Here is a 24,826-nt window from a genome sequence, read left to right on the forward strand (position 1 = left end):
TTGGGACCCTTTATATATAGAATTCCACTTGTTAGGACATAACTTCTAATAACCTTGTTTTTAGTTTAGTGATGACACAAAGTAAGTTTAAACCCTTTTATTTACCAACCTATGAAAACACCAATAATGTTTAAGTATGTTACCCCATGTAATTTAAGGAGTTAAAAGTACTTGATGTTATTTAACAATTAGTATTTTAACTTTGTAAATTAACCAGATGTCTCTACAAACACATTTGAGTAATCCCATACATGTTAACTCCAATTTATTTATTTTATAAAAACCAAGATATCAGACAAGTGTCCTGAACAGGATCCGTTGCCTCTTTCCTGCTGAAGAAAAGTCCTAGAAGCAATTGATATTAGACATTGTTTAACATTAACATTTTATTAGTTTGACCACCTGGAGACTTGCAAGTTATTTTTAAAGATATTTTACTTTTATTAGTTTACCCAATTTAAATTGAACCCTTTTAAATCACGTGAATAAAAGTATTTGGATCCATTTTTAAATTTTAATTTTAAGAGCGCTCAGTTTTGACGCAGACAAAACATGACATTAGACAGCACAACATAACACATAACACAAAATCAAAGGCCTTGTAACTTTATAGGTAAATGTTCATTGCAATGAAACAGTTGTTTAAAAACTTCAGTTGAATAAAAAATAGAACTGATCAAAAAGAAAAAAAATCATTAACCTAGGTATGCAGGATCAAAATTATGAGCTCAAAAATACAGCATTAAAGAAAAAACAAAACAAAACAAGAATCCTGAAGAATAAGTTAGTTTTGTGTAGCGGCCCAGGAGTTTAAAACGGACATCTTTTTTTTTTTTTTTTTTTTTCTTCTTATCTTCAGGTTACCTCCCTTTTCTCCTTGAGACGCTGCAGTTACATTCCAATGTGGCTTTAGCAAGGCCAGGCAGGGGGAGGGAGGATCACCCAGGACTTTTTAACCCCTTTTTTACCTGGTTGAGAAATCAGGTTAGGTTTGAATGCAGAAAATCACAAAACATTATTTTTTTTACTACTTTTAAGGAATGGAGCTGCTGAGCTCTCTGCCTAGGGGGACCCTCCCCTAAACTGATTTTCCTCTTTGTGCTCTGCTTGTGGTTTTGTTTGCACTTCCTCCTTTTTTTTTTTTTTTCACTGCGCCACTGCATATTTTTGTAAGCTCAACTCTCGTAAAGCCTTTTGTAACGCCTTTTTTTTTTTCTAGCTGCTGCCCTATGCCCTCCAATTCCCTTCAGCTTGAGAACACTTTGTTTCTTTACTAATTTTATTTAACTCCATCTCTAAGAGTCCCTCTTCGCTCTCATCAGAATCTGACTGAGCGCTAACAGAGCCCTTTTGTGACTCTTCTTTTACCTTTTCTAACACTTCCTCTCCCTGCGCAACTGCCTTTTGTAAAGCCTCCCGAGGGGAACGCAAACAAGTTCTGACTAATGACCAAACTGCTAACGTCCCTGGGAGCGTTACCGGACAGCGCTTTAAATCTTCCCCCAGGTGTTCCCACTGTGGGATAGTTAGCAATCCTTCCTCCAGAAACCAAGGTGAAATCTCCTCTACCTGCTTTAAAAATGCCCGAGCGGTTTTTGTCTTTAAGGAAGTGCCGTTAGCTTTAAGAATTTCTTTCAAGGGACCTTCCATTTGATATCTAGCAACCTCGTTCCCCATTTTTTGAGGAAACTTTCACCTCTCGTTCCTAGGAACTTTATCGCAATCACAATATTCTCGTCTCTAGGAAACCTCCCTGTCCACTGACAGATCTGGGTGCACACTTTCACCGATCGTTGCTCACCTCACTCACCTCTCCGCGGCACGTAAGATTCCCGGGATTCGGCGCCACTTGTCGCTCCTGCCAGCAAGAATGACCCGGAGACGTGATGGATGGCAAACTTCTTTATTAACAGCAGCTTCTTCTTCTTCTTTTAGGGAAGTTATTGTCACTTATATAGGTTATATCAACTAATTAGAATATTCATGATATGTGGGGAGAACATAGACGTATATGGGTATAACTTGAAGCACCTAAGAATCACGCAAGAATCATGCAGAGGCCCTGACCAATTACTGAGACTTCCTCAAGGTGAAGTTAGTTGTTTGCATGCAGAAGAGCAGTTTTCAACCACACTGGCAGCTTGCCAGGCGCCATCTTGGCCAGGCTCCACCTAGGGCCAGGGGTCCGGCCGAAACTCCGACACCTATTCATTATGCTGGTGTTGACCCTCATCTCCTCCATCTCTCTCTGGGCCATGGTGGTAGAAAACCCTGTGGTTTTCCTCTTTGTAAACCCGATATGGACCTTACAGTTGCCTCTCAGTCATGATTATGGCTCCTGTGGGGTCTTGTCCTGTGACCTCTCTGCCGTCCTCACAGTTCCTTCTCCTTCTATGGATGAAATGCCAGTGAATATTTCTTCCATTGGGGTCTTCCTTCTGGGGTCACCCGTTTTCTTGGAGTAAAGGATAGAGTCAGATAAGTGGTGTCATGCAAATCTGTGGCACTGTGACCTCACACAGCACCCTCCTTTAATGAGCAATCTTTGATTCCTTTCCAATTCACCGCTTCTGTATTTCCCACAGAGCCAGGCTGATAGTTTGTCTTTGTTCCAGGTGGTGAGCATCACCCTACTTCTTTGCTCTTTTTCTCTCTTGGGAGACCAAGGCCACGTGATGTGAGGCCCTCAGCATGCTCATGCTGTTCTGTCTTTACCTCTTCCTGCCTCTCTACAAAGAGAAATAATCTGTCTCCTCCTCCCCAAAGCACATGTTGTGTTTCTGCTCTACTTCCTGCTTTACCTGGGATTTGACTTCATGACATGCATTGGGTTCCACACATGTGAAGGACCAAGGAAAGCTTTCTAATGGAAGGGTATTGGTGGCAGGAGAGTACAGAGGTCAGAGAGACAGATCTTGCTGGACTGTGCCAGTCAGTGTGTGTCAACTTATGTAAAGGGGTCAATTTTATCATCTTTTTTTTTTTTTTTTTTCAGAATGGGAGTTATGTATGAGGGGTAGAGAATTTGACTGCAGATCAAGAGGTCCCTGGTTCAAATCCCGGTCCCTTCTCCTGGTATCTCTTTCCACCTTCCAGATTTAGCAGTCTCCTTCCTAGAAAGATCTTTGGTCATCTTCCCCACTGTCCCCAGACTGTGCTGGCTTCTCAGGTGTGCCTCCTCTGCATGTTGAGGAGGTATGCTCACTCCTTTCCACAGTGTATTACCTGTGTCCGTAGCTAGTGCTCACCTTGAGGATGGAGACGTTTCTGTATCTCTTCACCAGCAAAAGCACTCTCCACTCCCTGTGCACTGTGCTCATCCAAATGTCTCAGTCCCTGCAACCAAGAGACAGAAGTCACAGAGCAATTTCTAGCAGGGACATATTCTAGGTAGAATACTGAAATAATAGGCAAAGGAGGGTAAGAATCAAAGGTTAAAAATAAACCTCTAAATATCCACTGACTTTTGGGACCCAATCAGGAACAATTTTCCAAGCAGGACACCCCTGAATCTGGGATTCAGCCCTGAATGAGGAATGTGTGTTTGTGGTGAGCATCCTGGGTGCCCTAGCTTCATGGGGCACAGCCACCAGGCAAGCACCACATTTCTTTAGGGGACACAGTGAGTCACTGGCAAATGACACCTGAACTGCAATGTTCCAGAAGAGCATGGGAACCAGGTTTCTGGGGAGGTAGATGAGGCTGGTGGGCAGTAGGTGATAATCATGGGTCTGGCTGGGACTTCGAGGCCAGTGAGGGTCTTCATTCCCTGGGTATGTGCCTGGGAAGAGCAGCAGCCATGTGTGTGCGACCCGGAATATTCAGCAGCAGGAGGCAGGAAAGCAAAGCACATGGGGCAGTGGAGTAGAGGACCCTCTCCTGAAACACCCTTCAGTGCCCCTCTAATCACAGCTATCAACATGCTGCTCATGGGAAGGAGCCCCACAGCAAGAACCAGTTGAGGAAAAATGAGAAACTCCAGAGCTTTCCAGTAAAGCATGAGCCCCAAAACAGACCAGATCAGCTGTGGCTTGGATGACCTTTCTTTTTTTTTTAAATTAAAAAAATTTTTTTAATTCATTGTACACAAATGAAGTACTACTTTTCATTTCTCGGGTTGTACAAGATTTAGAGTCACACCATCTGTGTGATCATACATGCATATAGGGTGATGATGTTTATCTCATTCCACAATCTTTCCTTCCCCCACCTCCTCTCTTCCCTTCATTTCTCTCTACACAGTCCAGTGTTCTTTATCAGAGAAAGCATTCCACCTTTGGTTTTTTGGGTTGAGTTTATTTCACTTATAATGATATTCTTCAACTTCATCTGTTTACTTGAAAATGTCATAATTTTATTCTTCTCTATGTCTGTGTACTATTCCCTTGTGTATATATACCACATTTTCTTTATCCCTTCATCTATTGAAGATCATCTTGGTTGGTTCCACAATCTAGCTATTGTGAATTGAGCTGCTGGAAACATTGATGTGGCTGTGTCACTGTAGTATGTGTTGAATGCCCTTTCTTAAGACCACTAAAATCATTAAGGTGGTGCCACGTATGTATTCTCAGTTTGACCAAAGTGTTCCTAGGACAGGCATAGGAAAGTAATGTGCCGAAATACTTATAATTGAGATATAAAAGTGTTGTCAAAATGATTTGTGATCATGGCTTTGGGAAAATGGAATTAAATACATAGGAAACCCACTAGTTTTTTAAAAGACGGCTGTATTGACAAAAGCATTAGCAACTGGAACTAAAAGACCCTGGGACAAAAATACTCTCTTTTAAGTTCACAGATCTCTGATACAGAGAAGCCTCAGCTGGATCTACATAGATCCTTGGATCTCATTGGCAGATCCCACGTGTTGTGAGGCAGTGTCGCGGGAGTGGCTACACAGCCCTGACCCTGCCTTCCTCCCTTCAATGTATCCCACCTCCTGAGTGAGGGGAGGGCTCCTGAATTCCACTTACTGAAGGAATGGAGAATGAGCTCACAGCAAGACTGGGAGGAAAGAGCCCTCTGGGGCCTGTAAGGTTAACACTGGCCTATGGGGGTCCCTAGTCTGGTTGTGGTGCATGGGCAGTTACCATCAGGTAGGAAGGAATAACACCCACACAGCACCATGGAGTCCTGGGGTGTGGGGACACAGGTGACCCATGCTAGTGGGGAACCCAGTCAGTCAAGGAGGCATAGCTCAGGGGTGGCGATTTCACTGCAGACCAAGGTCCCTGGTGTGAATCCAGGTGTCCGCTCTGGCATGTTCTTCTGTGGCTATGCTCCCTGGCATCTCCTCTGGTCAGTGTGCTCCTTGCTGTTCACCCTCAGCACCACCCTTCCTAAGACTCGTGTCAGCTTTGTCTGGGCCGTCAGTTACCTGGCAGAAGGCAGGCTGCTGTGGTCAGGGGTCTCTGAAGATCGTCCTTAGTTGCTCTGCAAGACTGACAGTGTGGAGGGATGTCATTGCTGAAATACAGTTACCCAACCGAATTTACATCAGAAGTACCAGCAGACCTTGCTAAAGAGAGAGATCTCCCTTCATTTTTCTAATTAGTTTAATTTGGAATCTTAGAACTTTAATTTTGGGGGGAGGGATCACAATCCCTTGCTAGTGTCCATCCTAACATCCAACAATTCCAATTGACTGGAAAATGGTATTGGAACTTACACTTGTCTAGTTTTTTTGAAATAGGAATGGGCATTTTAGGAATATGGTGTTGTACTATCTTCCTTTTCCTTAAAGATGACATAGCAACAGAAGATTAAAATCATTTGACCGATCACAGTTCCCTGAATCAAATTCAGTTTCTTCCACCTCATATGGCATTAGAAGACAACTTCCTTGAAGCTGTGGTTATGGTTCAGCAATAGAGTACTTGCCTAGTGCATGTGAAGCACTGGGTTGAATCCTTAGCAACATTAAAAATAAAGGTGTCCATCTAGAAATAGAGAGAGAGAGAGAGAGAGAGAGAGAGAGAGAGAGAGAGAGAGAGAGAGAGTTTTCTGATTTCTTCAGGGTCCTGTAATTCTTAATCTTCTGAGAAGCGAGGACCACAGGGTGAGTAGGTAAGTTTGTTCTGCCCTTCCAGATCCTGGGGAGGGACCTCCCAGAAAGCTCTTCAGAACTTTTCATTCAGAAAAGTGAATGGCCACTTTTCTTGAGTGGCCATTTCTCTGGTGTTGGTTTCCTTTTAAAATGTTATTTCCTTGAGAGAGATGAATCCTCTGTGCACACGTTGAAGCTCTCCATGCTGTAAGCTTGTGAGGAAATGGCTACCCCTTCCTTCCACACTGACCATACATTGGCCATCTCTGTACAACTCTAGAGACCAGAGATCTCTCTGATTCCCACTTCTCAGGACTGAGTCCTGTCTTCAGGTTTCTTCTGTCTGAAGTGCTTAGGTATTCTGCAGATGAAGAAAATGAGGGGAAGAATAGGAGAGACAAAGGGGCAGTTCATGACCTGCCCAGAGCATTTTTTACCAAGTGGCCCTAGATGTGGACTCTAGTCATGACTCCTCAGCTATCAGATATCTTTTTTTCTGGCATAATTATAACGTCATTTTCTTCCAGATCTACACTTGAAAAGGCACAAATTACACAAAGAGCTCCAAAAGATAAGTCAACATCATCCACATCACTTCTTAGAGCCAGACATGAAGCTGAGGGTTAAGAGTTCCCAAGGACAAAAGTGTAACTTTTGCATATGCCTAGAACTAGCCCCACCCTGATCACCAAAGGGTCTGTTGAGCAGCCAGCTCTGACTTTAGCAGCTCTATTTGCTTCTGAAGTGTTCCAGCTGCAAACAACCACGATTTTATTGTCATTGACTCACCTGGAAACTAGGGAGGGAAGGGTGCTGGTCATAAGTAGATGTGGCAGGCAGGTGTGTAGACAGGTTGGGGCGTGGCCTAGCAGGAAGGAAGTGTATGATGAAGGAAGCATATGACCCTGTCAAGTGCATGTCTCCAGGCGGAGCATCCAGGATGTTGCCATCCAGGTATAAAGTGCTTATTACACACAAGTAGTAGCAGGGGTTATAGCTCAGGGGTAGAGCATTTGACTGCAGATCAAGAGGTCCCTGTTTCAAATTCAGGTGTCCCCTTGCAAGAATCTTTTAGATGCCAAAGAGAAAAACGTTTAAAGTAGTTAATAACAAGGAGTCACATAATGACCGGGTCATCCATATTGACACTTAATCCATAACCCTGTTTTAGGCATGAACAGCTGTGTGTTCACCTGTGCTCTGGATTCTCTCCAAGAGGAGACAGCAGAGGTTAAGGTGTGAAGCTCTTCCAGGTCATGGCTGGTCATGCTGTGGCAAAGGCTGTCCTCCCAGGCAATGAACATGAGGCTCCCTCATTGCATGGACTCTCGGCCATCTGAGGTCTGTGGGGCTGAGGAGCCCAACTTTTCCTTAGGCAAATCCTCCTTGTCACTTCTCCAGGAATACCCTCCTGATGCCTGAGCTGGGCTCCTTTCTCCCTGCTCCCTCAGGCCTGTACTTAGCTTCTGTCACATGTGTGGAAACATTTTGTTCCTGTGTTTTTCTCCTGATTGGACCAAGACTCCTTGAGGAACAGGGACTGTATCTCTCCTGTCTCTCTGACCTCAACATGGTTGACAAGGTCCAGTACCTAACAAGCTCCATGATTGTTTGTTGAAGGAACGAGTAATGGAGTGTAATAATGAGCCCTCTCCTTGAGGCCTAGGAGTATGGAGTAGGCTCTCCCTGGGCTGTGTATGAGGTTCATTGAAGACCAAGACCAGCACATCTCATCTGATCACTGCGTGTGGACGTAGGGAAATGCTGGAGTCAGGTGTGCTTTCCAGGTGCAAAGGTGGTTCCCCCAGCACAGTGTGAGGAGGGAGGGGAGCTGGGGTGACTAGTTAAGGTTGGGATGAAAGAGGGTAGGGCAGACTTCAGTGGAGAAAGCTGTCAGATGCTAGAACATGCAGAGAAACCTGCAATATAAATCACAGGTAGCCTGGGTGTGGTGCTCTGGATGTAAAGGTGCTGAGAGGTTCCATGTAAGTGGGGGTATAGCTCAGGGGTAGAGCATTTGACTGCAGATCAAGAGGTCCCTGGTTCAAATCTAGGTGCCCCCTTATTTACCTACTGTCCTGCTTTGGTAGCTACCTTAAGTAGTTCCTGTTAGGAGGGCCCCAGTTAACGTTGGAAGACCTCCATTAATCGATTGGGGATTTTGGAAACTAAAAAGCCTCCCTCTCAGAGCTGCATGACATGAGACCACACTGATATCCATTTTATGCATAGGACCAACCTCCTCAACCCCAGTATCGTCCCTAAGAGCCCAAGGGCCACCATGTCTTGAGAATCCCCCACCTCATGAGAATAGTGCACAGACAGTCAGTCTCAGAAGCCACCTAGAGAGCCCTTCCTTCTTTTCTGGACCTCACCTCTTATTTGGACTCTTCTATACCCTACCTTCATCCTATGCTGACAGGGAGAAATGGTGCATATTGACCCAGAACTGGCCACTGGGTGATGAGATGCGTTTCTGAATTCCCAGATCCCTTATCATCAGGTTTAGGTTGAGGGATAGAGGCCCAGACCTTGCTAAAGGACAAGCACCAGCTTCAAGTGAAGACCTGAAGGCGGCTGTGCATGTCAGCAGAGTCACTGTTCCACAAAACTCAGTGAATGTCATCCGCTGAGCAGGTATCAGCCATGTGTAGTGCTCAGGGTTAAAGGATGCGTTGCACCTTGTCCACTTCTGTCAGCTGTAGGAAGATCACCAAGGTTCCCTTGGGGTGTCTGATATTGACTCCACGTGGCAGAACCTCCAGGATGGTCACTGGGGTGAATGAGTTTACTCTCCTCTGATAAGTTGCCCAACTTCTGCAGTGTCTTACTGTATGGATCAGCACAATGGGTGCTGTTGGTAGTAGTACTGCTTTATAGTGTGTGTGTGTGTGTGTGTGTGTGTGTGTGAATTGAAAGCACTGAGAACAATGCCAAATACTCCAACACACATGTATTAAATGTCCTAGTTAAAAGAATTTTGCTAGATTAAAAAAATAAAACAAAAACTGTATCTTCCTCACTGAAAACACATCTGCATCAAGGATACAAACAGGTTAAAAATAAAAAGACAGATACATGTACCACACAGTGTAGTTTCATTAGTACTAGACAACATCATTTTTGAGGCAAAAAGCATTACTATGTGCTGTAGATTGAATCTGGAACATCCCTGAAAACCACACATTAAAGTCCTAGTCCTCAGATTAGTGCTATGGGAAGGTGGTGGAAATGTAAGGGGAGAGGCTTAGTGTGAGGTTTCCTGTAGTGGGCTATGTCTTTGAAGGGGATGTTGTGTCCCCAGCCACTTTTTCTTCCTCTCATTCATCACATCCCACCCAGGATGTGAATGATTTCCCTTTGCTATGTGTCCCTTGCTATGAACAAGGAACTGCCTGGTCATAGGCCCCAAACCAAAGATACCAAGTTGGCAGGGACATAAACTTCAAAATGATGAGACTGAAAATATTTTTTCTTTATAAAATTGATCTCAGGCATTTGTTACAGTATCCACAAACTGACTGACATTAAGAGTAGAAAGAGTCATTCTGTATTGTTGGAAAGGTCAAATGACTATGAATGATAAGCAATTCTGAATTTAGTGAATTTAATAACAGCTTCAAAATACACAGAACACACGTTAATCAAAGTAAAAAGGAGAAGTGGACAAATTTCCATTGGATCCTTTAATGAGAGGTCTTCAACACTCTGTCTTGTGAAGTAATACCCAAGATTTAAACATGATTAATAAAGTTGACTGAATTAAAATGTAAATATTCTTTCACTTAAAGGAAAAATATGCATTTTTCAAGTGCACGAGCATTATTGACAAAATGACTCTACTGAACCATAAGGCAGCTTTAGAATATCCACAGTATTAAAATCATAAAGATTATTTTCTGATCAAAATAAAATTAGGGGCCATGGTTGTAGCTCAGTGGTAGAGCACTTGCTTAACATATGTGAGGCACTTGGTTTTATCCTTAGAATCACATGAAAAAATAAATGAAATAAAGGCATTGTGTCTATATCCAACTTTAAAGAAAGGAAAAAAATAAAATTCAACTGGGAACCAGTAACATCAAATAACTAGAAAAAATGAGATTTATTAAATTCTCATATGTTAAAAACTAAATATTGTACTTCTAAACAACTGTGGATCAAGGAAGAAGTTATAATAGGCATTATGAAATATTTTGTACTAACAGATGGTGATGAAAATACTAGATATTAGAACTTGTGAGTTGCAACAACAGCACTACTTAAGAGGACAATTTATAGCCTTAATTCACCTAAAATAATGTAAATAGAAAAAGGGAAAATAAACAAACTAAGTGTTTATCTCAACAAAGGTACAAATGGATTGGTAAAAATAAATCCAAGGGAAGAATAAGGAAGAAAGTATTAAAGATAAGTAGAAAATAAACAGGATTAATGAACCAAAAGTGGTTCTTTGAAACAAATAATAAAAATTATAATTCAGGCAAGATTAACAAAGTGAAAACAGAAAACATTCATAGCCAACATGACATTTCTTTAGAAAGGATACATTAGCATAATTTCCAAAGACATTGAAATGCTTGTACCATGATATTACAAGCCACTTTTGACTATGAAATATGATATTAGATGGTATAGAAACATTTCTAGAAAAATATAATTTGCATGAAGACAGAGAAATTCTTGGCTAGATGATCTTGCTTCTCTCTCCCTTCTCACTAATCTGTTTTAGTTTAGTAGGACTGATCTTGTTCAATGGAAAATATACAATATTTGAGCTGACAGAGGTCCTAGCATAGCTACTTCCTAAGCAGTTGATGGTCCAGCTTCACACTGTCTTGTCTATTGATAGGCCTTTTCTTCTCCAGAAGTCTTCCACTGTTGTGTGGTCCCTCCAAGCTTGCCTGTAAATACATGATGTGGTATGTATCTTCTGGTAGACTTGTTAGGATGTGCCCAACTGTGTCCAGCTCAAGAAATGTTTCCTTGAAATAAAGGACGATTCATGGAAGTATAGATGCCATGATGCAGTTTGCACCTGTTCCCCAATAAATTCTATTTACACCTAATCTTTGATGTTTGTCTACACCCATGGCTTAGTTTTATAAAATCGACTCGAGAAGAAATGGAACTCATGAATAATACAACAACTGTTGAGACTAAAATTGAAATTGAAACCATAGTGAAATTTTTTTGTCTTAAATAGCAATCAGGCATATTACCTCATGTACACATGACTGTGTGACCTATGTGACCCTGCAGTGAATGTGGGTGTCTCAGCCCTGTTTCACGAGGTTGAGAAAAAGGGTAATTGCAGGAGGATGATGTTGGCTGTTTATAAATCAATTATCCACAAACAACTGCTCAGTAAACACACAAGACCAATACTCTTTATAAATGAGAGGGGACCTGATGGGTCTGGCCATACCAGCTGTGGCTTGTAACAACATGGAGTCACCCAACTATCTTATATATAGACACACAGGTAAAGGGGGCCAAGACTGCAAGAAGCTTCTTCTGTGATGGATGGGATAAGGTGGAGTTGGGGAGCCATTTCTTAGGGGGAATATTCCAGAAGGAGATAGGAGCCACTCCATGCAACTTCCTGGCCGTTCCTAGAAGCCAGACATCAGCATCCCATGGCTCAACCAGTCTGATTCTGCTAGGTAAGGAAGGCTTCCCACATGTGTAATCAGAAAAATGAGAGATTACACTCTATATATGCATGATCTATCAAAATGTGTAAATGTATTCTACTGTCATGTACAACTAATTAACATAAATAAATAATTTTAAAAAGAAAAAAATATAAACTCTCCATCGTAGTTTCAACTCATGTTACACTAAATATTTCAGAAAGAAATAGTGAAGGTCTTAAACAAAAACTTTGTGAAAACAAAAGTAACCCAAAATTCTGGGTAGATTTTGGTATGATTTTGGTCCCATTCTTCGTTTGCATGGTCCTATTCCTTCCCCTGGATGAGATGTTTACTCTGGGTCATTGTATCTTCTACTTGATTTTAATTTTAAATGGGCCCTTAGCCAAGAGTTTACTTGGAGACTTTGAATTTGGACTTTTGGATAATTCTGGAACTGTTAAGACTATGGGGACCCTTAGAGATGGACTAAATGCATTTTGCACTTTGAGGTGGTCATAAGTTTTTGGCGACAAGGAGTTGATTTTTTTATGTTAGGTATGAGGTATCTCCTGCAAGCTCCTGAGTTAGGTAAGGAAATAAAGTGATTAGATTGTAGGAGCTGTAACCTAATCAGTCCATCCTGGGTTGAATGGACTGACTTGGTGGTAGCTGTAGGCAGATGGGTCAGGCAGGAGGAGGTGGATCTCTGTGGGGACACTCTGAAGGATTCATCTTTCCTCTGGTCCCGTCCCCTCTGACTTTGCTCCCTGACTTCCACGTATGGAGCAGCGCTCCTCCTCCACACTCTTCCACCATGATGTTCTGCCTCACCTTGGGTTCAGAGCAATGGAATTAGTGCACCATGGACTGAACCTATGAAGAAATGAGCCAAAATAATCTTTTTCTCTATTAAGCATGTGAAAGAATGTCCACATCTCATTGCTTGCCAGGAAGATGTCACCCATATTATCAACACGACAGTAAAAATGGGAAATACTAAGGGTTCTTCATGTTGGGGAGGATGTATGGCCACAGCAACACTGAACCAACTGGTGGTAATGGAATCTGGTTGAACCACTTTAGACACCCATCTGGCATTTTCAGTGTCAAAAATATGAGTACCCTATTACTGAGCCATATGAGAAATCTACTAATTAGCAATATGAGTACCCTACTACTTAGCAATATGAGTACCCTACTACTTAGCAATGAGTACCCTACTACTTAGCAATTTGGATGTCCTATTCCTTCCTATATCCCTACATGAGGACCTCAGAGGGTATCCATGTTTGTAGCAGTACTTTCTCAATAACCCCTGTTACAGCCTGGCTAACAAGTTCCCCAAAAGTTCACATGTAATACAATGAAAGAATGTTGAGAAGTGAAGGATGAAATTGTGGGAGCACTAACCAGTCAGTGGATTAATCTGCTGTACGGATTAACTGGGTGGTAAATCTGGGCAGGTAGGGTGTGACTGAAGGAAGTCAGTCACTGGTAGTGTGCCTTTGGGGTTTTTATTTTGCCTCTGGAGAGTGGATTCTGTGTCTACTTCCAGAGTGTGTTGTCCTGTGCTGCTTCCCTCTACTACACCATACCTAGGATGTTCTGCCTCATGTTGGGTCTAGAGGAATGGATTTGGCTGACCACGGAGTGATCTCTGAAAACTGAAGCCAAAATAAAGTTTCCCTCCTCTAAATTCTTCTTGTCAGATCTGTTGGTCAAAGAGAAGAAAAGCTGACTGAAACAGCTCCACACTGGACACAGATGAAATTTACCCCCACAGCAGGATAGATAAATTAATAGTGCTTGATCATAACACAGAGTATTAAACAGGAATCTAAATAACAGATTAATGCCGAGGGGAAAATTGTGGATGGTTCTCGTTGACATGAAGTTGGGTGAAAGAAGTCAGACTCAGAAGAACCACTAGGGTCTGAATCCACGGAGATGCAGCTACAGAGCAGGGCAACTCATCCATGGGGATGATACTGGGAGGACAAAGTAATAGGAGGGAATTCAAGGAGCCTCTGAGTGCTAGAGAAGGAAGGTGTCTTGATTCAGGTGGTCACATGTGTGTATTTGTAAAAATCCATCAAGTTGTACATAAAGACTTATGCGCTTGACTGTACTTCATACATGTGATTGTAGTTTACTTTCATGTAAAATACTCTGACTTATCTAGTAGTTTCCTACGTGGGGTTTCTGCAGGTTGAGCTCCAGTGTTATTCTCTCTTGACTCAGTGAATGGTGCTGATTCCTGGTGAGTCTATTTGTTCCACAGACAGTGGGTAGAACTGAGTTTGTGCCAGTGCTGTTTGGAGTGCTGAACATGGATTAAGTCATCTATCCTGCACAACAGTCCCTCAGGGGGGACTCCTACTATCTCCATTTTACAGGTTTGCAGTGGAGGCACAGGAGGGGGAGTGACCTGCCCCTGGGACTTGACCCCAGCTGTCTGACCTCAGAGTCGCTGTCACTCAGCTACTGTCAGCTGCTGGGAGCATGTCCTGGACTTTAGCTGTCCTGGTGTCAGTTCTTTGATGTGCCAGGATTCCTGACTCTACTCTGATTAATTCTGGATGGGCTCATTCTGCATCATTCTCCATCTGTGCCACCTGAACCTTTTCCTAGGTTGTGGTTTTGTGGAAAGGGCTCTGAAATGAGTATGGGGCCAGGAGGGTTAGTCCCGACTGGGAGGGCCCTGAGTGTATGAGGGGGACACTCAGTCACTGGAGTTTGTGTTTGTGGGGAACTGCCAAGAGGGCTCAGCATTTAGCCGTGAGGCCCCTTCTAGCACCCAGTGCCTCTCAGGCTGCAGCCTGCACCTGGACCTGAGGCTGGGAGGACACAGGCTGAGGGTATTTGAGGAGATGATCCTGTGTGTGGTTAGGCAGCAGGGTAATGAGTTTCCTGTGACTCAGGCCTGGCATTTGCCATGAAATCCCGTCCTGAAGTTGCACCTCATGGGTCACAGGTGGGCTGGGTGTAGGAGTGAATGAAATAATGAAGCCTCATCAGGATAGGAGGGAATAGCTTGAGGACAGAGTATCTGACTGTCCATCAGGTGGTTCCTGTTTCAAACCCAGGTTCCCCCTTCTTACTCCTGTTTTTGACTAATTCTAAACAGACCCCCATAATTTTACCTTTTCTCTAGTACACACCAGTTTAAACATTTTTACCACAACCAGCAAATGCTGAGGCTTTACTATGGGTTGTTCTTAACCCCAAATGTGAATTAGAATCACTTGAAGTGTTTATTAAAATGCCATTTCCCAGGCCCCACTCCAGACCAATTAAATCAGAACTGTTACAGGGAGAGGCTTGTCTCTTCTCTTCCTCTTTTCTACACCATGGAAGACATGATCCTAATGTGGGGGACAACATTTGCTTCATGGATTGTGGGGGTTTTTGAATGAAAGCCATGCAGGCTAGAAGAACCAGAAGATGATGTGTGGCCTAGTAGGAAGGATGTACCTGATGGCAGAGTGCTAGTCAGTGCACATCTGAAGGTGGAGATATCCAGGGTGTGACCATCCAGGTTTAAGGTGCTGATTACACACTCATAAGCAGCAGGGGGTATAGCTCAGGGGTAGAGCATTTGACTGCAGATCAAGAGGTTTCCTGGTTCAAATCCAGATGTCCCTTCACTAGAGTCTCTTTTCCATGCCAAAGAAGAACATGGACCATGTCATCCATATTTTACCCAAACCCTTACGTCCCACTCATAGCCATCCATTCTTCTAACCAAAATAGAGAATGAACACAAAATGGGTGGAAACCCTACCTAGGAGGGAGTTCAATCTTCATAACTTCCATTGCCCTTTAGATATATAGATTGTTAAAGGAAGAAAATCAATCATAGAAGGTGTACCTCACATACCCTGCTGTATGCAACACAAAGATCTACAAGTAGAACCCCACTCTTTTGAGAACAAAAAGGAAAACGGAGTCCTCAAACTCTGACACAACATACACTGTATCAAAATACACTTATCATCAGCAAAGAACTTGCAGGGGAAGTGTACTACAACACCCATTTGGACATGGAAAAATTCACATAAACATTATATTCCAGAATATTTTGGCAAGAGAGAATGGGGCCCTAAAAGGGTCAACAAAGAAGAGTGTAAGAAAAATTCATTGCAATAGACGCATGAAACGCTATACAGGAGTACAAGAAATATGAAAAAAGAAGCTAACATGTAGCTTCCTAAACTTCACCATTTACCAGCAAAAATGCCGAAATGGATGAAATACTGGATAAAGAATTCAAAAGAATGTTTATATAGATGATCAATGAATTCCAAGTGAATAGAGAAAAACTACTGAATGAATTAAGGAAGTCAAAATAGGACATAAATGAGAAATTTAATAAGGAGTCATGTATGAACAAGAATCAAATAGAAATCTTGACAATGAGAAATTATTTTTAAAAAGGCCAGTAGGAAGTTTAATAAAGTAGACCATGCTGAAGAAAGAGTCTGAGAACTGGAAAACAAAATGTTTAGTCTTGAACATTCAAATCATATTAAAGAAAATGAGGGAAATAAGGAGGATGATAATATTCAAGAACCTGGGCAACATTACAATTTCAAAATTAAGAAGCATTGGAATTGAAGAGTATCGTGAGATGCAGGCTAATGGTATAGATAATATTTCTTTAGGGAAATAATAGAAAATTTCTAAACCTTAAGATTGAGATGGACATCCATATTCAGGGGGTATTCAGAATCCTATATATAAGATCAAAAAAGTTCTTCTCCATTACACATTGTAGTGAAAATGAGTAGCTAAGAGAAGGAGAATAGAATTTTAAAAGTCTCAAGAGAAAAATGTCAGGTCATATTTGGGATCCAGCAACCAGAATTACTTCTGTTTCCTCAATACAAACTATAACATCAGGAAGGCTTAGAATAATGTATTCCAAACCCTACAAGAAAACAGGTGTCAACCAAATAACAGGGAACTAAGACCACTATCCTTCAGAATTAAAGCAGAAATAAAAACCTTTCCAAGATAGGCAGAAACTAAAAGAATTGTAAGCCAGCACTACAGAAAAATTTTAAAGAAATTCTCCACACAGAAGACATAAAAAACAAACCCCAGAGCTAAGAAATGAAAAAATCTCATTAGAAGACTAGTTTAAAAATGATAAGAGGAAACAAATTAAACATTAGAAATAAATAAAACTGGCATGAGTTAATAAACATTTCTCTATAATAACATTGAATATAAATGGTTTCAACTCACAGTTAAATACATGGACTGCCTAGAGTTGTCTCCAGACCTGCCCTGCACTCTGGGTGTCCCTGGTGTTCCACACATCTGGCTCCCCTCCCCTGCACATTTCTGATTCCTCCAACCCTATTGGATCCTCAGAGAGAAGGCAGTAACTGTCATATAGAATTCTTTGGGGCTTTTCCAGGGCAGACTTCCTAGGAACAGAGAGTAATCCCAAGCTGTCTCCTTCCCTCCTCCTGCCCACATTAGCAGTTTGGTGCAGTAGTCTCAGGGACAGACCTGGAGAGACAAATCTCAACATCCAGGTTCTCTATGTAGGGCAGACATTTCCCTTTAATAAACTGCTTTCTACCATGCTTGGGTCTACCATAGGCTTGTTGGAAACTCAAAGGCCAAAATCCTGGTTTGGATGCTGTGTTAGTCACCTTTCATTGCTGTGACCAAAAGTCCTGACAAAAATAACTTAGAGGAGGAAAAGTTTGTCTTGGTTCATGGTTTCTAAGGTTCAGTCCATGATCTGCCACCTCCATGACTCTGGGCCTGAGGTAAGGGAGAACAGCATGGTGGAAGGGGGAGGAGAACTGCTCAGCCCTTGACAGCAGGAAGAGGGCAGGGAGTCATGAGGAGGAGGAGCCAGGGACAGCATAGGATTCCCAATGCACTGCCCCAGAGGCCTAGTACTTCCAGCCATGGCTCACCTGCCTACAGTTACCGCCCATTAATCCAAATTGTTAATCCATCAGATGGATTAATCCACTGGTGAGGTACAGCTCTAAAATCTAATAATTTCACCTCTGAACATTCCTGCATTGCTGCTTGAGATTTTCAGGACACATCTCATATCCAAACCATGACACTGCTCTAACAGGGAAGAGGGGGATTCTGCTGTGTTGTTGCTGCAAATGCCAACTGTCAGAGCTCCGTGACAGCATTACCTCCTTCTGTCTTCACTGAAGGAGGAGAAGCTGGGGACAGCAGGAGGGTGTGGATAGTTTTGAAGACAGTTGTCCAACGTGTGGACTAAACCAGAAAATCAATGGGAAATGGACTGGGGGATCTGCAGGCAGCTTATCTTCTTTGACTGGTGATCCCACTCAAGGATAGGCCTGGAAAGCTGGATGGTTGTGGGAAGGTATGTTGCAAATCAGGTTTGGCCTCTTCTGGAAAGTCAGTAGTGAGGGTGACTATAATTTAACCTTGTAAAGCTGAATATTAACACACAAATAAAAGGTATTAACTAGGTGACACTGGTGTAACAGGGGGTATAGCTCAGGGGTAGAGCATTTGACTGCAGATCAAGAGGTCCCTGGTTCAAATCCAGGTGCCCCCTGTTGACATGTAATTTTGGTACCTGATCCAGGTGACCAAGAGTGAAGTTAGGAGTCCTCCATTAGTTGGAGTTTCTAGAAACAACCCTAGATCTTCACCCACAGAGCTGTAAAACATGGGGCCACACTGAAGTTCCCTTTTTAATGTAGGACTTAACTGTTCTTCAACCCCACTATAATCACCAAGAGCCCAAAGTCTACCTTGACTTGGAATCCCACCTTGTGATTACGGTCCACACGTAGTAGGAGAGCCCGTCCCACCTCCTTTACCTCCCCTCTTCTTTTAATCCTCCACATTCCAGGCTCACAGTCCAGAAGAAATGGAGCTTGGTTAGGTCCAGAGCTGTCCTCTGCAAAATAAGATGAGTTTCTGAATTCCTGGACCCCTATTTGTTGGTTAAGGTTGGGGACAGTGGCAGAGACTGTGCTAAGAAGGAGAAGCACAACATGAAGGTGGAGACCTGAGGGGGCCGAGGGTGTCAGGAGAGCTACCGTCCAGTTAGGTCATTCCTCACTAGATGTCATCTGCTGATCAGGTGCCAGCGATGTTCTTTGCATACCTCTGGTAGGAGTGGAAAGACCTCGAAAGTTCCTTGAGGTGTCCGATTTTGATTCTAAACATCAGAACCAGCAGGATGCTGGCTACTGGAAAAAAGGTGAGGAAACCACTACTCAGGGCAGGAAGCATGGTGGCTATGATAAGCCAGAGGCAGAAAATATACTTGAATTTGCAGACAGGATCTTGAAGGGCAAACTGAAATGCATGAGCTATTTGGGACAGGCTGCATTTGACAGGGTGCTACAAGGAAGATTTGACTTGGGAAAAGGACTGATTACTGTATAAATAGGTTTCTCTGTACATAGTGCAGAGATGATATAGTTGGAAAAATGAAACTGACTTTTTCCACATAGAAGGTGAGGCCATATCACTTTAGGAAAGAGAAATTCCAGAGCTTTCCGAAAAGATAGAACCTCAGAGAACATACCAAATTCTGTGGCCTGAATGCCCTTTCTTTTCTTCTTCTTTTTTCGTTGGCACAAAGGATTGAACCCAGAGTGCTTACCCGCTGAGGCACACCCACCCCACCCAGTCTTTTTTATATTTTATTTAGAGCCAGGGTCTTGCTGAGTTGCTTAGAGCTTCAGTAAATGGCTGAGGCTGGCTGTGAACTCATGATCCTCCTGCCTCAGCCTCATGAGCTGGGATTTGAATGCCCTTTCTTAAGACCACTAAAAGAAGTAAGGTGGTACCAAGTAGATGCTTCAGTTGGAGAAATGTTGTAGAGAGATTATGTGTGTTGTTCCACAGAAAATATAATGTGCCCAAATATTTATAATTGAACTAGAGAGAAAGCAATACCAAAAAGAAGTATGATCATGGTTTTTGGAGAATGGAATCAAATATGTAGAAAACCCAACTTTGTTTTTAAAGGGAGCTCTGTTGACAAAGGCATTAACAACTTGGACTCAACACCTGAGACGTCTGAGAAGTAGAAAGACCTTCCTGGGCCTCCAATATTCCACAGATGGAAGCAAGATGAAGAGTCTCTCTGCCACCAAGACCACATCTTCTACAACGACCTCTTCTGAAATGCATAAGAAGATGATGGGAAAAGACAGATTCCCAGAGGCAGGGCGGAGGGTTATGTAGAACAATGAATTGGGAGCTACCCCCAGCAGAACCAAAGTCCCGTCAGGGAACATCACTGAACAAAAGGATGCTTGTTGTTCCATGTCACTAAGTTTTGGAGTGCTTGGTTTTGTCCAAGGATTGTGAAATGCTGGAAAACACTGAAATGAGTATATGGAAGGGGACTCCAGGTGTAGCAAAAGGTGACAGAGGGGCATGGCCACTTCTGCCTGACAATGGAGTATGAGCCAGTACTGTGACCATGTGTGCTTCCCATCTGGTCTGATCTTCAAGTTCAAAAGTTTATTGCAGGAAGTCTGTTCCTGTACTTCTGTTTGGGGTGTGCGAGGGACAGTAATCTGGCCTTTTAAACTTGTAGATCTCTGGATCAGGGAAGCCTCCCTTGGATTCAATGTTGATCATAAGATCTTGAACTTTATGGGATGAGGCTCTGGGGCTTCGGATAGAGGTGAGTGAATTTTGCCTGAGTCTGACCGACAGGGCAGATTGTGGCAGGTGAATGTGAGGCCAGTTCCTTGGTCATTCCTGCATGTGGCCTTCAGCCATGCGACCTTTCAGAGCTTCCATTATAGAGAGGACCTGCCTGCCTGCCCTTGAGTTTGGGCTCACATCTGGAACTTGTATCACGACAGAGCTGGTAGATGTGGTAACCTGGGTGAAAGATGCTCAGGAGGCACCCAATCAGGTGAGGGGGCACAGTCATGGGTGGAAAATTTTAGTGGATAAAATTCTTGGTTAAAATCCAGGTGCCTCCTGGAGGCTAATTCTTGATTTCAAATCCGATTTGGAATTTGTTTAGCAGTCAACCTTGTCACAACCCATTTATGACTGTGTCACTGTTTTCCAGTAAAATCACAAATTGGGCACCAGTCAAGGTCCTATTGGTAGTGACCTTTGTGTCTTATTGAAGATCCGAATTATTTGCTCTGTGAAGTTTACAATAGAGTGACACACAGCCTCAGGATCACCCAGACTGAGTTGCATCTGAATTACTGGCTGATCTTGTTCAGACTCTGGATCACCCCTAGTAATTCTGATTAGTAGCACTTAGGAGGAAAGTAGGAACTTCAATATTGGGGGCCCAATCTCCTATTAACACCCACTATAAGATCCAATGATTCTAAGTGTGAGAAAATTATGTTGTGACTTGCACCATGATGTAGATAAAGGACATTCCAGGGGTGAGCAACATCGATGTGCTTGGTGCCTTCAGCCCCTGAGTGAGGGACAGAGAGGGCGGGATTGTGGCACACACAGTGGCCAGGTGGGTGGAGGAGGGCACTGTGGGAGTGTGGCAGGCTGGATGAGCTGTGGGTGAGGAGAAGGAGAGGGTGACCAGATCTCCAGGCAGAGCACTGTGGGTGTGTGGAGGCCATAGGGAGGCCTGGACTCCCTGCAGTGAAGCTCAGCACTGGAAATTGCTCATTAGGCAAAGGTAACATCCACAGCCCAGTTATAGGGCAGTGGTATAGGTTGCAAAGACCAAGGACAACACTGGTAGAAGAGACACGAGATATGAGAGTCATAGGAAATGCCCGCAGGGAAGGCCCAGTGGGGAGGGGCTGGGCAGGTGCACCTCTGTTGCGCCTGGTGCTTCTGGAGCTTCACCAGAAGGCAGTGCCTCCATCCCTCCTGATGCTTTGTGCAGGGGCAGTCACCTGCACCAGCACTTCCCTCCCCATGGTGCTCTGCTCTACCAGTTACTGCAGGCAGGGGGTTTATAGGCTGGGTACAGAAGCACCCTCAGCTTGGCTGGCCTGGTCCCACTGTGCCAGGCACCCCAAGGAACTTGAAGTGTGTGCAAGAGAGCTGCTGCCTGCAAATAGCTCTCACTTGCCCTAATCCTCATCAACTTGAGGAAAACCTGTGCCTCCAAGATGATATGGTCTGGACATTCTGGTGAAAGTTGGCTCTCATTGTTCTCTTAACTTGGCTAGGTTTTTGTGACTGGAAAGGCGCATTTTAGGAACATAGTGTCGTCCTATCTTCCTTTTCCTTAAGGATAACATAGCAACAGCAGATCCTTTGAGAAAAGCATTTGACTGATCACAGGTCCCTGATTCAATTCAGATTCTTCCTACTTACCTCAATTTTGATCTCTGAACATGGCATTAGAAAACAGTTTCCTGACCTCTCCAGGGTCCCCTAATTCTCAATCGTCCTGCAAGGAGGGACCACAGGGTGAGTAGGTGAGTTTGTTCTGCCCTTTCAGATCCTGGGGAGTGACCTCCCCCAAACCCTTCAGACCTGATCTGGTCTCCTATCACTTTTCTTGAGTGGCCATTTCTCTGGTGTTGACCTTCTTTTAAAATGTTATTTCTTTGAGAGAGATAAAGCCTCTGTGTACAAGTTGAAGATCTCCATGCTGTGAGCTTGTGAGGAAATGGCTGCCTCTTCCTTCCACACTGACTATAATTGGCCATCTCTGTACAACTCTAGAGATTGGAGATCTCTCTGACACCCACCTATGAGGACTGAGTCCTGACTTCAGGTTTCTTCTGTCTGAAGCACTTAGGGATTCTGCAGATGAAGAAAATGAGGGGAGGAATAGGAGAGACAAAGGGGCAGTTCATGCCCTTCCCAGAGCATTTGGTGCCAAGAGGCCTAGATGTGGACTCCAGTCATGACTCCTCAGCTATCAATATCATTTTTTCTGGCATAATTGCAACTTCTGTCATTTTCTTCCAGATCTACACATGAAAAGGCACAAATTAAATAAATAGTTCCAAAGGTAAGTCAGCATCATCCACATCACTTCTTAGAGCTGGACATGAAGCTCAGGGTTAAGAGTTCCCAAGGACGAAAGTGGAACTTTTGCATATGCCTAGAACTAGCCCCACCCTGACCACCAAAGGGTCTCTTGAACACTCAGCTCTGACTTCAGCAGCTCTATTTGCTTCTAAAGGGCTTCCAGCTGCAAACATCCACAATTTTGTTGTCATTGACTCACCTGGAAACTAGGGAGTAAAGGGTACTAGCCAAAAGTAGAGGTGACAGGTAGGTGTGTAGACAGGAAGGGGCGTGGCCTATCAAGAAGGAAGTGTATGATGAAGGAAGTATGTGACCCTGTCAGTGCACATCTCCTGGTGGATAATGCAATGTGTGGTCATCCAGGTACAGAGTGCTTATTACACACCTGTAGCAGCAGGGGGTATAGCTCAGGGGTAGAGCATTTGACTGCAGATCAAGAGGTCCCTGGTTCAAATCCAGGTGCCCCCTTGCAAGAATCTCTTTTACATGCCAAAGAGAAAAAAATTTAAAGTAGAAAATAACAAGGAGTCACATAATAACCATGTCATCCATATTGACACTTAATCCACAGCCCTGTCCTGTGAACAACTGTGTGTACAACTCTGCTCTGGATTCTCTCACCATATTTATCTCATTTTCTTCAAAAGGAGACAGCAGAGGGCAGGCAGGCTGTGAAGCTCTTCCAGGTCATGACTGGTCACCTGTGTCACAGGTTATCCTCCAACGCAATGACCATGAGGTGTCCTCATTGCATGGACTCCCAGCCTTCTGAGGTCTGTGGGACTGAGGAGGCCAACTTTTCCTTAGGAAAATCCTCCTTGTAACTTCTCTAGGAAGACCCTCCTGATGCTTGAGCAGGACTCCTTTCTCCCTGCTCCCTCAGGCCTCTACTTAGCTTCAGTCACATGTGTGGAAACATTTTGTTCCTGAGTTTTTCTCCTGTTTGGAGCAAGATTGTTTGAGGAACAAGGAGTGTATCTCTCCTGTCTCTCTGACCTTAACATGAATGATATATCCAGTGCCTAACAAGTTCCAGAGTGTTTGTTGAGGGAATGAGTGATGGACTGAAATAATGCGCCCCCTCCTTGAGGCCTTGGAGCATTGAGCAGGTTCTCCCTGGACTGTGTGTGGAAGGTTCACTGAAGACCAGGACCAGCTGCTCTTGTCTGATCACTGTGTGTGGACTTAGGGAAATGCTGGAGTCAGGTGTGCTTTCTAGGTGCAAAGATGGTTCCCCCAGTATAGTGTGAGGAGGGAGGGGAGCTGGGGTAACTAGTTAAGGTTGGGATGAAAGAGGGTAGGGCAGACTTCAGTGGAGAAAGCTGTCAGATGCTAGAACATGCAGAGAAACCTGCAATATAAATGACAGGTAGCCTGGGTGTGGTGCCCTGGATGAAAAGGTGCTAATGAGAGGTTCCATGTAAGTGGGGGTATAGCTCAGGGGTAGAGCATTTGACTGCAGATCAAGAGGTCCCTGGTTCAAATCCAGGTGCCCCCTTATTTACCTACTGTCCTGTTTTGGTAGCTACCTTAAGTAGTTCCTGTTAGGAGGGCCCCAGTTGACGTTGAAAGACCTCCATTAATCGATTGGGGATTTCAAAACAACCTAGAGCCTCCCTCTCAGAGCTGCATGACATGGGGCCACACTGATATCGATTTCATGCATAGGGCCAACCTCCTCAACCCCACTATCATCCCCAAAAGCCCAAGGGTCACCTTGTCTTGGGAATCCCCCACGTCATGAGGACAGTGCACACAGTAGGTCTCAGAATCCACCTGGAGAGCCCTTCCCACATCCCTGGGCCTCCCCTCTTACTCTCACTGATCCATACCCACCTACATCACAGGAAGAAATGCTGCATGTTGGCCCAGAGCTGGCCCCTGGCTGATGAGATGTGTTTCTGAATTCCCAGATCCCTTATCATCTGGTTTAGGTTGGGGGAAAGAGTCTGAGACCTGTTGAAGGACAAGCACCAGCTGGCGGTGAAGACCTGAAGGGTCTGTGTATGTCAGCACTCACCTCCAATTGTAGGAAGTTGGTCACTAGGGCCATCCCTTGGGAATTATATTTGTCTCTGGTGAACAGAGCTCTCTCACTCCCACTCTTTCTCTCTCCCTCCTTCCTGGTTGCCATGTCTTGAGCTGCTCTCCTCTGTCACACCTTTCC

At 43.8% G+C, this 24,826-nt stretch overlaps 6 non-coding genes across 6 annotated transcripts; all 6 read left to right on the forward strand.

Annotated features, from left to right (window-relative positions):
* Positions 1-7,036: 7,036 nt before the first annotated feature.
* Positions 7,037-7,108, forward strand: Trnac-gca (transfer RNA cysteine (anticodon GCA)). Its single transcript has one exon. It is a non-coding gene; the product is annotated as a tRNA-Cys (tRNA).
* Positions 7,109-8,040: 932 nt separating this feature from the next.
* On the forward strand, positions 8,041-8,112 carry Trnac-gca (transfer RNA cysteine (anticodon GCA)). Its single transcript has one exon. It is a non-coding gene; the product is annotated as a tRNA-Cys (tRNA).
* A 7,148-nt stretch (positions 8,113-15,260) lies between these two features.
* On the forward strand, positions 15,261-15,333 carry Trnac-gca (transfer RNA cysteine (anticodon GCA)). Its single transcript has one exon. It is a non-coding gene; the product is annotated as a tRNA-Cys (tRNA).
* A 2,854-nt stretch (positions 15,334-18,187) lies between these two features.
* On the forward strand, positions 18,188-18,259 carry Trnac-gca (transfer RNA cysteine (anticodon GCA)). The gene has a single exon. It is a non-coding gene; the product is annotated as a tRNA-Cys (tRNA).
* Positions 18,260-23,055: 4,796 nt separating this feature from the next.
* On the forward strand, positions 23,056-23,127 carry Trnac-gca (transfer RNA cysteine (anticodon GCA)). The gene has a single exon. It is a non-coding gene; the product is annotated as a tRNA-Cys (tRNA).
* Positions 23,128-24,085: 958 nt separating this feature from the next.
* Positions 24,086-24,157, forward strand: Trnac-gca (transfer RNA cysteine (anticodon GCA)). Its single transcript has one exon. It is a non-coding gene; the product is annotated as a tRNA-Cys (tRNA).
* Positions 24,158-24,826: the final 669 nt, after the last annotated feature.

Source organism: Sciurus carolinensis, chromosome 8 (assembly GCF_902686445.1).
Source record: "Sciurus carolinensis chromosome 8, mSciCar1.2, whole genome shotgun sequence".
NCBI lineage: Eukaryota > Metazoa > Chordata > Mammalia > Rodentia > Sciuridae > Sciurus > Sciurus carolinensis.